Here is a 15,817-nt window from a genome sequence, read left to right as displayed (position 1 = left end):
TTCTGTGGAGTATGTTATTGACTTCAACAAAATTTGTCAGAAATTTCAAAATAATGTGCTCCAGTAATTTACAGCATGTACATGTCAGTGATATGGGTCGATAATTAGCAGCAGATAAAATATTGCCAGATTTATGTACCGGAATTACTTTCGCTACTTTCCACTCTGCACGGAGGCTACACTCGTCGATTGATTTTTGATATATCAGGCAGAGGTACTTACTTATAGGCTCGGCATATCGCTTGAGAAATTTGTTCGGGATTCCATCTGGTCCATCACATTTCTTATCATCCATGTTTAACAACATCATAAGCACTCCCGCCTCGGATATTGAAGGAGTGCCTGAAAGCGTGCTCTTACATTCGAATGCGGGGGCAAGGTCAGAGGAGTTGTTATCATGTGTGAACACTGACTGAAAGAGAGTGTTAAAGGTGTCAGCGTCAAGTCCTTCGGTGGATTTTGCCTTGCTGCTTGTGCTTTGGGAACTTAGATATCTCCAGAATTTGCTGGGTGCTGTTTTAATGAAGCCATTAAGTGTGGTTTTACAATAAGTCAGTTTAGCAGACTTTATTTTGCTTTTTAATAAGTTAGTTAGAGAGTGAAGGCGAGTAAGGTAGTTTGCAATCGGGCGTATTTTGTTTGATTTTCTCAGTCTTTTGATTTTACGCTTGAGGTGGATAGCATCGCGTGTCATCCATGGATTCTTTTTATTTGTGCATTTAGTTACAGTGGGAATGAAATTGTTAATGCAATGCCTGACGTGAACCTTAAAACATGCCCAGACCTGATCAATGGTTGACGAACCATCCATACACCGTTCAAAGAAATTGGCGTATTCATGGACGAGATATGTCATAATGGCTGCGTCATTTGCCTTTCCAAATGCTAAAATCGGCGATTTATCTTTTTTCACAGCCAGAGGAACAGGGACAGGCAGAGTCCACAACATAAGCTTATGATCTGACAAACCTTCTGGTATTTCAGTGTCTATTTCGGTTGATGAAAAATAATCACTAAAGAAAATCAGATGCGAGTAGGTGTGTGGACAAGTTGGATCAAGTTAAATGCGAATATAATGTCCGAGAGAGTATTATTATGAAGTAATTTCGGTATTTGAGAGCTCCAGTCCGGTTCTGAAATATTACAGTCTCCAGCCAAAATAATTTTGTCACCTGATATGCCCGGTGCATATAATCAAGTAAAGGAACCAGGTGCTCGGGATCAGCGTTTGGTGGCCTATAGACAGCGCCAACGTGCAGGACGTATCCTTCTATGTTTAGTTTGCACCAAATACTATCTACGTTCGGTACATCAGGCATAGGCATGAAAGATATATCATCCCTCAAGATAATGGCCACACCCCCGCCTCTCGATGCTCTATCTTTACGCAGAATAGCATAACCTGGTGGAACAACTTCATTATCTGAGACGTTTGAGTGAAGCCACGTTTCGAATATAGTGACCACGTCCGGGCTCAGTGCCATCAACAAAGCTTCCAATCATTCCACTTTGTTGATAAGACTTCGCGCGTTTAAGTTCAGAACGGTTACTTTGGCTGAGATCGTGTGATTCTTCGATCTGGGCTGGATACTTCGTCGTTTTTTGGCTTTACCTCAACCATGTCGTCGCTTTCTGCGTCCCATGGAAAAAGGCGGCCAGCTATGCGAACTTTATCATAAGTTAACATTACCTTTTCTTTCCGGTCCCGATTTTCTTTAGTTTTATTCCAAAGCTTTTTCCTTATGTCACGAACGTTGCGTGAAAAATCTTCACCAATAGAGTATCTGGTATTTTTCAGCTTCTTGCAATTTTGAAGGATTTTCGTTTTGTCTCTGTAGTCATGCAGCTTAAAAATTACCGGTCTAATGTAAGTCTCGTCGTCTGGTTTTGCTCTACCAAGTCGATGAATTCTATCTATTCCCGCAATGTCAACGTCAAGAATGTCTTTTAGAATTCCATCTACAACTGCCTCCTGAAGCGTTTCAGAGGATTATTCCTCAGGTTCACTCAAGCCGTAAACAATCAGATTGCACCGACGACTCCTATTTTCAAGGTCATCAATTTCTTGACCATAGTGTCCACGCGCTGCTCAAGTACGGTAACATTCTTAACACACTCTGAGACTTGTTTTTCAAGTACACCAATCTTCTCAAGTTTTTTGTCTATAGCGGATAGTTTTTGGTTGGTTACTTTTTTGCCCTTTTTAATTTCCTGTATCTCAGCTGCGATTGCTTTCAATTGGGCTTCTAGCGACGTGTCCCCTGGACCCGGATTGGATTCAACATCTCCTCCGAGAAGCAGTAAAAACCGCAGGTCACAAAACATCTCAATAACTGGCCGTGGGCACGGCAGCACGAGAAGGCAAACATCATTACTGCGGTAACACTTTCCATATCGTCTGCTCACCAGAAACGGATTTGAGGCCATGATCTTGGCGTTGCCGCCGTGCCCACTGCCGAAAGCTACTTGGAAGCCTTCTTTTATACTGGTGGCTGTCCTTGACAATCTGGCTTGCAGTTCCAGAGTTGAAAAATTGGTGCCGCTGGGAACGCTGGTTTGTCTCTCGATGATAGGCGTCAGAATGATCGGTCGACTCACCCAGTCGCCATCGGGAGCCGTTAAGTGCATCAGCGGTGTGTCATGCTCCGTCACCGATCCTGGTATCAGCCACAACCAAGCAAAAACCTGGACGAAGAACAGAAACGGATTTGAGGCCATGATCCTAGCATTGCCGCCGTGCCCACTCTTGCAACTTGTTGTAGCACAACTTGTTGTAGCACAGTTTGTGTTTTGGGGCTCCAGGTTGGCTTTTAGCAAATTCAAGAAGCTTTTTACGAGCGACTTTTGTTGCAGCTGAGAAGACTTCAGTAAGGGCGATTTTCGAGTCCTTCAAACTTGAAAGGTGGGAGTGAAGGAAGCATCCCATCACTTGCGCAGGCGCGAGCAGAATCCGATGCCAGGGGTGACGAAGCCGCATCACAGGAGGCGGCCGATAACCAAGGCACGAGGAATACGAGCCATGCCTGCAATGTAAAGGAAAAACGTTTGAGCGTTTGGTCGAAAGAGCTGTTCCCGTGTCCACTCATAGCTGCAAATTACCACTACTCACGTATGGGGCAGAAATATCGAGGTTAAAGAGAGGGGGCCAACTTAGGTCGAGAGCAACATGGTGAGCTATGGGAAAATTATGATAGCTGTAAAGTTAAGAGACAGGAAGGGGCAGAGTGGGTTACGGAACAAACGCGAATTGATCAGATCCTTGTTGAAATGAACAGGTTGAAATGCGCTTCGGCAGGGCTAGAACGGGGTTAATGGAGAGAGATGGGACACACCTTTGCCATCCAGTGCGCGTAGTCAGGCTGATGACGATGACGACAGTGTGGTACAAGGATGCTTCTTAGAGCAGTGCTGTTCACATTACTAAGGGCAATCACTGCAGAAAGCATAACTGCGTGCTCCCGATGGAAAGCTGAAAGTGACGCTAATACTTTTATTCAGTGTCCTTCAGCGCAGAGACGATTGCATTGAGGTAAGACATCGCAAACACAATGCGAGTCTTGCAACCGCTATTTGCAGATCCTTCAGATGACCCATCCTTTCATGAAGACTTGATTGTGCCAACAGAAGTCTCTCTCTTCGTTCGTACGCCAAATCATGCACTAGTTTATGTTGAATGTATTTCGTAGCAGGTGTGCTAAAGTTTGCATTAGGCAATCGCCGGAGGGGCAGTGCAGTGGGCAGATCAGAATCTGCTTGGCGCAGCCGCCTGAAATAAAGTGGCAGTCTTCACTAACCGCAACACCTCGTTGTGTCCTCTACCGGAATGCGTGTGCAAGCTCACGGCAGCTATATCAGCTGCTCTTCTCCTCCCAGCGCGAAATTCTCATCGACCGCGTCTTGCGCATTCCACCTTGACGCGTGGAATGCGCATAGATGCGGAAACCTCGAAGGTTTCCGCATCTATCCGCAGATTCACCATTTCCGCGCGGAGGTGCCTTTAAACAGCGCGGCAGCAATGCGACTTCGGTGTTGGTGAAAATGGCGTTATGTACTGTAAAATGCAGTGCGACCGCGTATACGCGCGCAATAAAAAAGCCCTGGTGTTCAGGGTATCCGTTAAAGATTGCTTCCTTCCACTGATTGCATAGGTGATTTTGGTTTAAAACATGTCTGTCGAGCATCGTAGAAGCAGCGGAAAACTGCGAGAGCAACAGTTACTCACGACATATCCACTCAATAAAACCTAACGGTTACGCGGCATCAGTGACATCTGCTGGAATTGCGCCGGTCAGATTAATATAAAATTTGGAACTGCGTCGTTTAATCAGGAGAGCTATGCTAGATTCGAAATTTTGTTTTCTCCTTAAGCTTCGAGGAGACTTATCAGACATATTGACTATATTCTGCGTGAATACCTGAAGTTGAACAATTGCGGATGCATCTTCCCTGGTGATGTGTCGAGCTTTCTTAGGAATACAATTACCTCTTTTTAAAATTTAAGCCACCGCATCTTCCTCAAGATATTTAGGTAATGCATAAAGGAGAAATTGCGGCTATGAAAAATATAGCGCATTATAGGACCTTTCAGAGAACTCCCTACTGCCAATCCGAAAATGTATTAGCGTTGGAACATGCTTAACGGGAAGAATATTGTGAATCGTCAAAAAGAAGAATAGCAGAACGCCTGACAGCCCTTGGTTGAATGCTGAGTGCGGACAATAAATTTGGTGATCTGCTTTTCCAAATGATCTTTTTGTTCCTGGACATTTGGCGCTTTGGTACCGGTAGTGATCAGGTCACTATCTGGGCTAGTCTATTCATGTCAACGGAAAACTAAAGAGTGGCAGTTACATAGCTAAGCACATCACGTTCTGTTGATCGAGATATCTTTTTGCCTTCCGTTGTTCCGATAAATCTTTCACTGCATTTACTCGGTCAGATTCTTTTCCTTCATATTCCACTGTGCGTGCTACGTAACCTTCTTATTTATTTTGTCTCATGGTAGCGCCACCATACTGCATTGCTTGTTTCTTCATTCTCAAAGGCCGTCGACATTCACCTAGCACTCACCAAATTTGCTCCATAAATTAGCGTCGGTGTCAAGTCGCAAATTTACGGGACGTCCTGCTCTCGCAGTGCAGCCTTAAGGACGTACATTTAATACGCTCTTTATATAATCAAGGGATTTCACTATTGCCTTATCAGCATATTTTTTGCTCATTTTGAATAGTTACTTTAGCTCAAAAACCTTTTGTTCCTCATCTTATTGCAATGCTACTTTCGACTTATCCCGTAGCGCTTGATTTTCGTCCTTCGCTTTACTGAATTTTTTTCAAAAAACATGCCACGAAAAACCGAATTTGCAAGAAGTCCTGCTATCTCAGCGCAGGGTACCACAATGGTTGATACGCGATTTATCGAATAGAACGATTTCTCTTTTAATTTATTCACCAATTATTCTTATGTGCAGGAGTGGCTGTAACCCAATGATTCTTGTGATCCTGCTACATTAGAGGTGATAGTTTCGAATGCTGAGTGTATCGCTAACCGATCATCTGTATTTTTATTACCGCGGTGTACGTTCGTAGTTGGTTCTTGAAAGTATCTTCCAATTTGCATGAAACGTGTAATTACTTAAGGTTTTCCAATTGCTTTCAGCAGGTTAACCGGCTCGGGACAAAACCTGGGCAATTTAATCGTTCCTCTTATTTTACTTTAGCGGCTCCTAACGCTGTTTGTAAGCGTAGTGTACTAAAGAAACAAATTAATTTTTCTTCACGTCGCTGCCACATGGTCATACAATTGCGCTTTCAGCAGATCGATGTGAATATCGCTTTTTTCGGGCAAATATTTACACTCCGCGCATTCTTACCGACGTTGTTTTGGGAGAGGTGAGGAATGGTGTTTACAAAAAAGAAGCGACTACTCAAATCTAATGTCACGTGAAAACCTTCCCTTGTGACACCATAAATCATACTGATCTTGTGCTTAGCAATGATAGAACTGGAGATGTTGTGTTGCATTATGACTTCGCTGAAGACCTCTTCAGGGAGAACAGGCGGTGCAAGAATAAGAATACAGTGATCTTCGTGTTGTGTATGAACTGCATTATGTCTGATAGGCATTTGCTTTGCAAATATGTACACATCTTATTTTAGTAATATCTCAAACAGATATCTATACAATTTCGCAATCGAGAAAGGTATCTTTTTTCCCGCACGCAATAGCTCTATGGAATGCCCTGCCAAACACCATTGTATCATGCACTAATCACAAATCATTCCGTGAAATGCTAAAGGACCATTTTTCGTGAGAGCAATCTTTTCAGTTATATGTTGTGCTTGATACAGACAAGTGTCCTTGCTTTTTTTAATTCCTTAGCCTTTGTTTACTCATGTGTTAATTTTTTTTACTTGTTACATATTGTATAACCTTTTCGATGCCCCTTACCTGCTGTACATTTCTATTCCTTTTCACTTTTATTTTTATCTCTTTCCTTGTAGTGTTCTTATCATGTTGATACAAATCTTGAGTTTGCTCCCCCTTATGCAATGCCCTCGGGCCTTTAAGGGAAAAATAAATGAAATGAAATGTATCTGAAATGGTATTTGACCGGTTCGAAGAAACTAGCAAACTCTAATAGCCAAAGGTAATCATTTCTTACTTCAAAGATGTTCTGAAAGGCGTTCTAAGCACTCAACACGGCACTAAAAAAGTCTTAAACAACCTTAGGGTGCTCAGAAGGGCAAACCTGTCGTCCAGGAATGATATCTAATTAGATATCACAGTACCAAGTCGTGCTTTACACTTCAAAGGCACGGACCCCACCTAAAGACGATGTAGGCAGCGGCAGGCAGCTGCAGATGGCGGTCAGTGAACCCGCTAATGGGTCGCCCTAATCTTCTGCATTAGGCTGGTTGGCGTAAGCGCTATCCTATTGTGTCTGTCAAATATGTGGGACAACATATGGACATCTTTTCGGGCAGCATGTGCCCTACCCATTGTAATTTACATTGGACAAGGCACATGTTTTCGAGCTCTCATTTCCTTGCTACTGGCGGCATCTGAGACGCGTTTCAAAGCGTCTCCCTATATATACATCCCTCGCAAATGATGACGACAAAGACTGCTCTAAAAACATGTCACGAGCTAGTTCATTTTCTATCACAACAAAAACAGCGCAAACTTCAGTAAGGACGCCTCTTTCTGCGTCCTTCGTGAAGCTTGCGCTGTTTTCTTTTTTACTGCTCTAAGGGAGAGGCGTGATGCATGCAGCGTATGGTCACCCATGCTACCTCCCTCCCCCCGCTCCCCAACGTGCGCACCCCACCTGAATGCGAAAGCGAGTCACCTGATCATATATTAGAGCCATGTATTAACCGCTTTCACGCTGGCATCATAACTCTGCTGTAAAACCCAGTACTGAGGGAATACCTTGTTGCCTTGTATAGCTTTATACGCTGTATGCGACACAGCATGGACGATGCACGAAAGCATTAGTCAAGCACAATAGTTCTCTCTGTAATTTTAAGAAGACATTCAGGCAGCTGTAAGGCTGTCTTCAAATGGCTGTTGAAGAAGAAGGCCGCACTGCACAAGCCATAAATGCTGCTTCAGATGACATTATCTTTCTCTAAGTAAGAAACATCAATGTCCCAAAAATGTAACGTGAAAAACGTGTTTAGTCACTGCAAATGTTGCTGCATTGTTTCACGGAGATTTTGGGAAACACATGTGAATTTTAAAAGCAATTTTCTTCTCTGAAAGCTTGCTTCTTAGTCCAGCGTTTAAACGGTCAAGAAGTTCTTAACAGAATGTGGATAATTTATATAGAGCAAAGTGCATATATCACTAAGAGCCAAAGTAATCGCAGAAAATTCATCTTGCATTCCGTTTTAGTTTTCTTGCTTTCTACCGATATCATAGTGACCGCTGATCCGGATCATGACAGGGAAATAACTAATAGAATAAGAATAGCGTGGAGCGCATATGGGTGGTTGTCTAAGATCATGAATTGAATTTGGCCACTACCCGCAAGAGAAAGCCTAAAGCAGCTGTATCTTACTGGTACTCACCACAAGGCACAAGCTTGGAGACAATCAAATAGCGTTCAGCTTAAGTGAAGTTCAACGCCGCGAGCTATGGAAAGAAAATGTATAAGTGTAACGTTCACAGATCGGAAGCGGGCAGAGTGGGTGCGTGAACAAACGCGGGTAAATGACATCTTATTCGAAATCAAGTGGAAGAAATGTGCTTCGGCAGAGCATGTAATGCGAAGGCATGACCAGAGCATGTAATGCGCTGGTCCTCAAGATAAAGGAGTGGATTCCAAGTGAAGGCAAGCGCAGCAGGGAGCAGCATCAAGATAGTTGGGCGGATGAGACAATGAAGCTTTCTTAGATACGGCCGCTGCTGCTGGCAAAGGACACTGTTATTGGAGAGACATAAGAGGTGCCTTTGCCCTACAGTGAGCGTAGTGAATTTGATGCTGATGATGATAATGGTCTAAGTAACTGCAATTCGCTGGTGACATTACCTCTAGTTCCCTAAGTCACTGAGGAGATGAACTGCAAAGCATTACAATGAGGTAGACACGAGAGCTGAATCGTCGGTATGAGAATTAGAATTCACAAAAATGAGAGTGATGTTTCACAGTCTCACAAGGAAACAGAAGTTTACAAATGGTGGTGAGCTGCTGGAAGTGGCAGGTAATGGGTCTACGTAGGGCGTGCAAAGACCGCTGATGTGAATCATGAAAGGAAATAACTAAAATGATAACAAAGAGGTGGGGCGCATATGGCAAGTTCTCTCAGAACATAAATGGAATTTTGCCACTATCGTTCAAGAGAAAAGTATACAGAGATGTAACATACCAGTGCTCCCGTATTGGGGAGAAACACCGAGGTTAAAGAAAGGGAGTCAGCTTAAGAAGAGACCAACACAGTGAACTATGGAAAGAAATATGACAGGTGTAACGTTAAGAGACACGAAGTGGGCAGTGGGGGTGAGGGAACAAACGCGGATTAATGGGATCTTTGTCGGAATCAAGGGGTTGAAATGCGCTTGGGCAGGACTAAGGACAGAGTTAATGTATATAGGCATGGGAGAGGTATCTGCCCTTCAGATCGCGTAGTCAGACTGATGAAGGTGATGACGACGATGTAGTATAATGATGCTTCTTAGACAGCAACTGTTCATATTACCGTGAAATCACTGCAGAAAGTGTTACTACGTGCTTCCAATGGAAAGCCGAAAATGACACTAATACTTTTATTGAGTGCTCTTCAGCGCATACACCATTGCAGGGGGGCCAGATATCGCAAACGCAACCCGGGTCTTAGAAACGCTACTTGCAGTTGCTTCAAATGACCCATCCTTTCATGAAGACTGCGGTGCGCCAACTAATGTCTCTGATTTTGTTCGGGCACCATATAATGCACTAATTTATGTTGGATAAATTTCGTAGTAAGAGTGTTGATGCTTGCATTAGGAAATCGGCGGAAGGGCAGTGCAGTGGGCTGGTCAGAATCTACATGACGCAGCACCCAGAAGTGAAGTGGCAGCCTTCGGTAATACGAAGACGCCGTTATTGCGACCACAGGAAAGCGTGTGCAATCTCACTGCAGCTAGATCAGCTGCTCTTCTCCTCATAGTGAGAAATTCTCATCGGTCGCGTATCTTCAACCAAGGGAGTGAGGAGAACACGGGATATGCAGACGCGTGCCCCTTTCGACTACTTGCACAAAATTGCGCTGTCCACCTCGGCGCGCGGGACGTAAACCTCGTAGGTTTCCGCTGCTATCCGGAGAATTACCATTTCAGCGTGGAGGTGCCCAAAAACTTTGTGGCAGCAGTACAAGCAATACATGCTCGGTGTTGGTGAAAATGGCGTTATAAACTGTAAAAAGCAGTCGACCGCGTATACGCAGCGCAAAAAAAGCCCCCGGTGTTGTGTATCCGTTAAAGAGTGCTTCCTTCCACTGACGTCATAGGAGATTTTGGTTAAAAAGGTGTTTGTCGAGCATCGTAGAACTAACGAAAAACACGAAAGCAACAGTTACTCACGCCATATCCGGTGAGTAAAACCTAACGGCTCCGTGGCATCAGCGACATCTGCTGGAATTGCACCGGTCAGATTAATATAACATTTGGAGCTGCCTCGTTTCATCAGGAGAGCTATGCTGGATTCGAAATTTTGTTTTCTTTTTAAGCTTCGAGGAGACTTGTCCGACATATTAACTAAATCCTGCGTGAATACGTGAAGTTGAACCATTGCGGATGCGTATCAACTGATGTCCCTGTTTTTCCGTCAACTCTGTGAATTCTGGTGCTTTTCTTGTTGTGATGTGCCTTGTGAATATTTACTTTAATTATGTCATTGCAAAAGTATGCACCTTCCTCCTATTTTCACCTTGTATAATTATGTGTTGTTTTTTGTAATGAGAATGTATGAAGTTCTTGCTTCTTTTGCCGTTTGTCCTGAGCATTGTGTCGGGTGCTTGGGCCCCGTCAGGCAGAGTGCATCTGCCTTTTGCCCCTATATCCGAGACCTTGTTGTCTGAAATAAAGATCTATTTGTCTATCTATCTTCCCTTGTGATGTGTTGAGATTTGCTAGGAATATATGGCCTCTTCTTAGAATTCAAGCCGTCGCATCTTCCTCAAAAATTTAGGTAATGCTTGAAGAACATATTGCGGCTATGAAAAACTATAGCGCATTAGAGGACCTTTCAGTGAACTCCCTACTACCAATCCGAAAATGCATCAGCGTTCATACATGCTTAACGGGAAGAATATCGCGAGCGTTCAGAAAGAAGAGTACCAAAACGGCTGACAGCCGGTGGTTGAATGCTGAGTGCTGACAGTAAATTTGTTGATCTGCTTTTCCAAATATTCTTTTTGTTTTTTGGTATTTTGCGCTTTGGTACAGGTAGTCATCCGATCACTATCTCAACTAGCCTAAGTCTATGCATGTAAACCGACCACTGAAGGGGTGGCAGTGACGCTGCTATCCACATCAGGTTCTGTTGCCCGAGATATCGTTTTGCTTCCCGTTGCTCTGATAAATATTTCACTGCTCCTACTCCGTCCAATCCTTTTCCTTCATATTCCACTGGGCGTGCTACGTTAACTTCTTCTTCATTTTGCGTCATGGTAGCGCCACGAAATTGCATTGCATGCTTCGTCATTCTCAAAGGCCGTCGACATTTACCTAGCACTCTTACCAAATTTCCTGTATAAATTACCGTCTGTGACATGTCGCAAATTTACTGGACGTCCTGCTCTCGCAGTGCAGCCTTAAGGACGTACACTTGATGCGGTCTTTATATAATGAAAGGGTTTAAATATTACCCTATCAACTTATTTTGTTACTCAGTTTTAGTTCAGTTTCGTACAGTTTACTTACCTTAAAGGCCCCCTTGTATCGGAGGTATTACATAAGGGGTGGGATTTTAATGAAATGAGCAAACAAACAGCGAATATTATTTAGCACTGAAGGTGTTCGGTTACATGTCCTTAAAAAGTAGAGGATGAAGCGATGTTGACGATGTCACGGGGTAGGCCGTTCCAGTCCGTTGATGCTCGAAGGAAAAATGAAGCTGAAAAGGTGGCAGTATGCGTATGTAGTATTAATTGTTACTTTAACCCAAAAACCGTTTGTTCCTCATCTTATTCCATTGCCACTTTTGAGTTATACCACAGCGCTGGATTTTCGTTCTTAGCTTTACTCAAGTTTCTTCAAAAACATTCTGCTGCGAAAAACCGAACTTGCAAGATGTCCTGCTATCGCAGCACAAGTTACCACAATAGTTGACATGTGATTTATCTAATACAAAAAATTCTCGCTGAATTTTTTCACCAGTTATTCTTATATGCAGGAACGGCTCTAACCCAACGATTCTTGTTCTCCATGCTACATCAGAGGTGCTAGTTTCAAATGCAGAATTTATGCCTTTCCGACGGTCTGTATTTTTATTATTTTTATTATCGTGGTGTACGTTCCCAGGTAGTTCTAGGAAATATTCATAAGCTTGTTTTACGACAGTCATCTTTCGATGGCATGAAACATGTATTTAATTAAGGTTTTAGAATTGCTTGCAGCGGGTTAACTGGCTCGGGACAGAACCTGGATAATTTAATCCTTCCTTTTATTTTACTTTAGCTGCTCCTAACGCTGTTTGTAAGCGTAGTGTACTAAAGCAGCAAACTAATTTTTCTTCATTTTTCTTCACTTCGCTGCCACATGGTCACACAATTGCGCTTTCAGAAGATGGATGTGAATATCTCTTTTTTCGGGCAAACATTTACACTCCGCGCATTCTTACCGACCTTATTTCGTGAGAGGTGAGGAATGGTGTTTACAAAAAGAGAGCGATTACTCCAATCAAATGTCACCTGAAAACTTTCCCTTTTGGCACCCTAAATCATACTGATCGTGTGCTTAGCAATGATGGAACTGGAGATGTTGTTTCATTGTGACGTCGCAGAAGGCCTCTTCACGGAGCATAGGCGGCGCAAGAATAAGGGGACAATTGTCTTCGTGTTGTCTGTAAACTGCATTATGTCTGATAGGCATCTGATTTGCAAATCTGTAAAAATGTTGTTTGTTTTTCGACATCTCAAACTGATATCTGTACAATTTCATAATCAACAAAGGTATCTGAAATGGTATTCGATCAATTCAAAGAAACTAGCAAACTCTAATAGCCAAAGGTGATCATTTCTTACCTCAAAGACGTTCTGAAAGGCGTTCTAAGCGGTCAATACGCCACCAAAAAGACCTAAACGATCTTAGAGTGCTCAGATTGGCAAACGTGTCGTCAAGGAAGAATATCTAAAAAAAAGTATCAAAGTAGGAAGTCCTGCTTTACACTCCAAAGCCGCGGACCCCACCTGAAGACTGCTGAAAAAGGCGATTGAAAACGAAGGCCGCACTGCACAGGTCATAAAAGCTGTTTGATATGATATTATCCTTCTGTACGTAAGCAACGTCAGTGTTCCGAACATTTAAGATAAATAACGTGTTTCGTTACTGTAAATGTTCTTGCCTCGTTTAACGAAGATTCTGGGAAACAAATGTGAATTGTAAGAGCAATGTTCATCTTTCATCTTTGAAATGTTGCTTCATAGTGCAGCGTTTAAACGGTCAAGAAGTTCGTAACAGAATGTGGGTAATTGATATAAAATAAAATGCATTTTTCACTAAGAGAGAAGGTTATCGAAGAAAATTCATCTTGCATTCCGTTTGAGTTCTCTTACTTTCTACCGATATCATGCCGCAAAAAGAAATTTTTTTGAGGATGTGCGTCAATATCACGATCTTCAGGGCAATGTTAAAACTTTATACTTGCTTTTATCAACGTTCACGAGGAGGTTGATTTAAGGTGTCAATCATCAGCAGTGCCAATGATCACCAGGAAAATATTAACATTGTCTACTTAATACGGACACTGCAGTGAGAGAGGTGAGAAATGGCGGTTATCGCCACGACCAAAATATTAAATTCTTCACTCTAATTCAAAGACCATGCACAGTGCTGTGAAACGTTTCGTGGCAGGTCGTCGACGGCGATTTTCGCGCCACACAGTGACGCAAAAACTAGAGACAGGAGTCTGTAAATTATTTTGGCATGACAAAATATGACAAAGTATTTGTTTCGAAGAATTATCTTTTATTTCCTCACGATACCGTCAACGTACGTATACATATTTTTACTCCGTCGGCAACAGAATCTTCACAGGTGTGGATTGAGCGTCTCTAAGAGATGGAAATAGTTTGGCAGCAGAATTACAGCATTTGTTAGAATGATACGCCGAAGGAACTTCTAATTCTGGGATGTAACGCCAGAATGTGGCCAACGAGTTTTGGCTCCTTGCGGGGACATATTACAAAGCCAAAACTCTATAGCCTTCGCGATGTGCAGTAGCTTGTTTTTACTCCTCGAAAAAGATTCATTGAAAGTTCAGAAAGAGTTCTACATGATAAATTCGACCGCCGCCGCGGTGGCTCAGTGATTATGGTGCACGGCTGCTGGCCCAAAAGACGGGGGTTTGATCCCGGCCGGAGCGGCTGGAATTTCTTTGGAGGAGAAATTCTAGAGGCCCGTGTGCTGTGCGATGTCAGTGCACGTTAAAGAACCCCAGGTGGTCGAAATTTCCGGAGCCCTTCACTACGGCGTCTCTCATAGCCGGAGTCGCTTTGGGACGTTAAACCCCGTAAACCAAACCAAACCATAAATTCGACCAAGCTATCTGGCATAGTATATATTGAGGCCACCCAAGTATCGGTCACTGCGCACTAATGGAATAATTGTGTGCATGCTTTCATTCCTTAAGAAGCGCTGCAAATATAAGCCGCGCTCAAATACGCGATAATCAAAGGGACCGCTACAATATACTCCAGCAATACGCGCAAATTAGCACTGACATCAAGCAGTTTTTTTCGACATGCCCGACAAGACTTACACCAGCACTGTAACCGAAGATAGTTGCATCAAGATGAAGGACAGGCCTGGTTGCTTATTACCCATAGATAATTCAAGCCATCTCTGCGGTCTCACCTCTAAATGTTTAAAGGTGGCCTGGCATTTGTGAAATATAATCAAATTACCCATCATCGTTTCTCTGATATAGCAGAATTCTCATATAAATGTATGTGCATCGACGTGGAGCCTTCAGCTTAGCCAATATTTTGCCTCATATCGAAGACAGGAAAGGAGGTCATAACACTGCGTCATGAAAATCATCATCATTGCCCTAACTACGCCCACTGCAGGACGAATGCCTCTATGATAGCTTTAGAATAACCCCCGTATAGTGCCAGGTGTTGCGTCCCCATACCTTCATCCGCTTACCTTCTCTTGGTATCCACTCCGTTGCTCTTGCGCACCATTGGTTATATCGCATTCGTATTACATGCCCTGCCCAAGCGCATTTCTTCGTCTTGATTTAGACTAGGATATCATTCATCCCCGTTTTTTTTTTTCGACACAACCTGCCGTGTTCCTCCTCTGAAGTTAAAGCTAACATTTTCTGTTCCGTAGCTCGCTGCGTTGTCCACAATTTAAGTTGTACGCTTTTCGTTAGCCTACACGTTTCAGCCTCATACGTCAGTATCGGTAGGAAACAGCTCTGTTATCAACTTTCCTCTTGAGGGATATCGGTAAACTGCTATTCCAGCTCTGCGAGAACCGGATTCCCATAGAACTCCCATGGGAATTCCATGGGGGCTCCCGTTTCCATGTGAATTCCTGTTTTACCACGGAATTCCCATGGAGCATACGTTCTTGCGCATCAAGGCAATGTAAGGTTTCCTTGATGCTGTTGCGCTGCAGGTTGCCTCGCCTTAATCTATATTTATGTCTTTCTGGGTTCACGCTTTCGAATCTATGTGCGTCATGCCGGGACGTTGAACCGACTGATCATTTCATCCTCTACTGCCGGCGGTTTGCACTGCAGAGAATTCAGTTTTTGCAAAATCTTTTCGCTCAATTCGGGTTCCCGTTTGCTCTTCCCGTCCTCCTTTCCTTCGCTGCAGTCGTAAAAAGGCATGCCCTTACGCAGGTGTGTCAGCTTCATGACGAGTTTACTATTGAAACAGGGACATTCTCGTGCTAACTTCTGGATGCTCTTACTTTGCTCTCAAAGTTACTTTATTTCTCATTATTACTTTAAAATTTAATTATTCAACCCACGCCCCTTTGTTTGCTCAACTTCATTCCGATTTCCTCAAGATCTCTTTATATTTGTGCTGTTTTTCTTCACAGATTCCACTATTTCTATTTAAGAACCTACTGATGTAAACCTGGATGAGTTTTT

At 43.2% G+C, this 15,817-nt stretch overlaps 1 pseudogene; it reads right to left on the bottom strand.

The window, feature by feature from the left end:
- Positions 1-1,546: 1,546 nt before the first annotated feature.
- LOC149333640 (uncharacterized) lies at positions 1,547-2,718 on the bottom strand (annotated as a pseudogene).
- Between the last annotated feature and the right edge of the window lie 13,099 nt (positions 2,719-15,817).

The sequence above is a fragment of the Amblyomma mixtum genome, chromosome 8 (assembly GCF_055824585.1).
Source record: "Amblyomma mixtum isolate Tamu chromosome 8, ASM5582458v1, whole genome shotgun sequence".
In the NCBI taxonomy this organism is placed as follows: Eukaryota; Metazoa; Arthropoda; class Arachnida; order Ixodida; family Ixodidae; genus Amblyomma; species Amblyomma mixtum.
The sequence above is the reverse complement of the archived record's forward strand: the minus strand, read 5'-3'. Positions and strand labels throughout refer to the sequence as shown.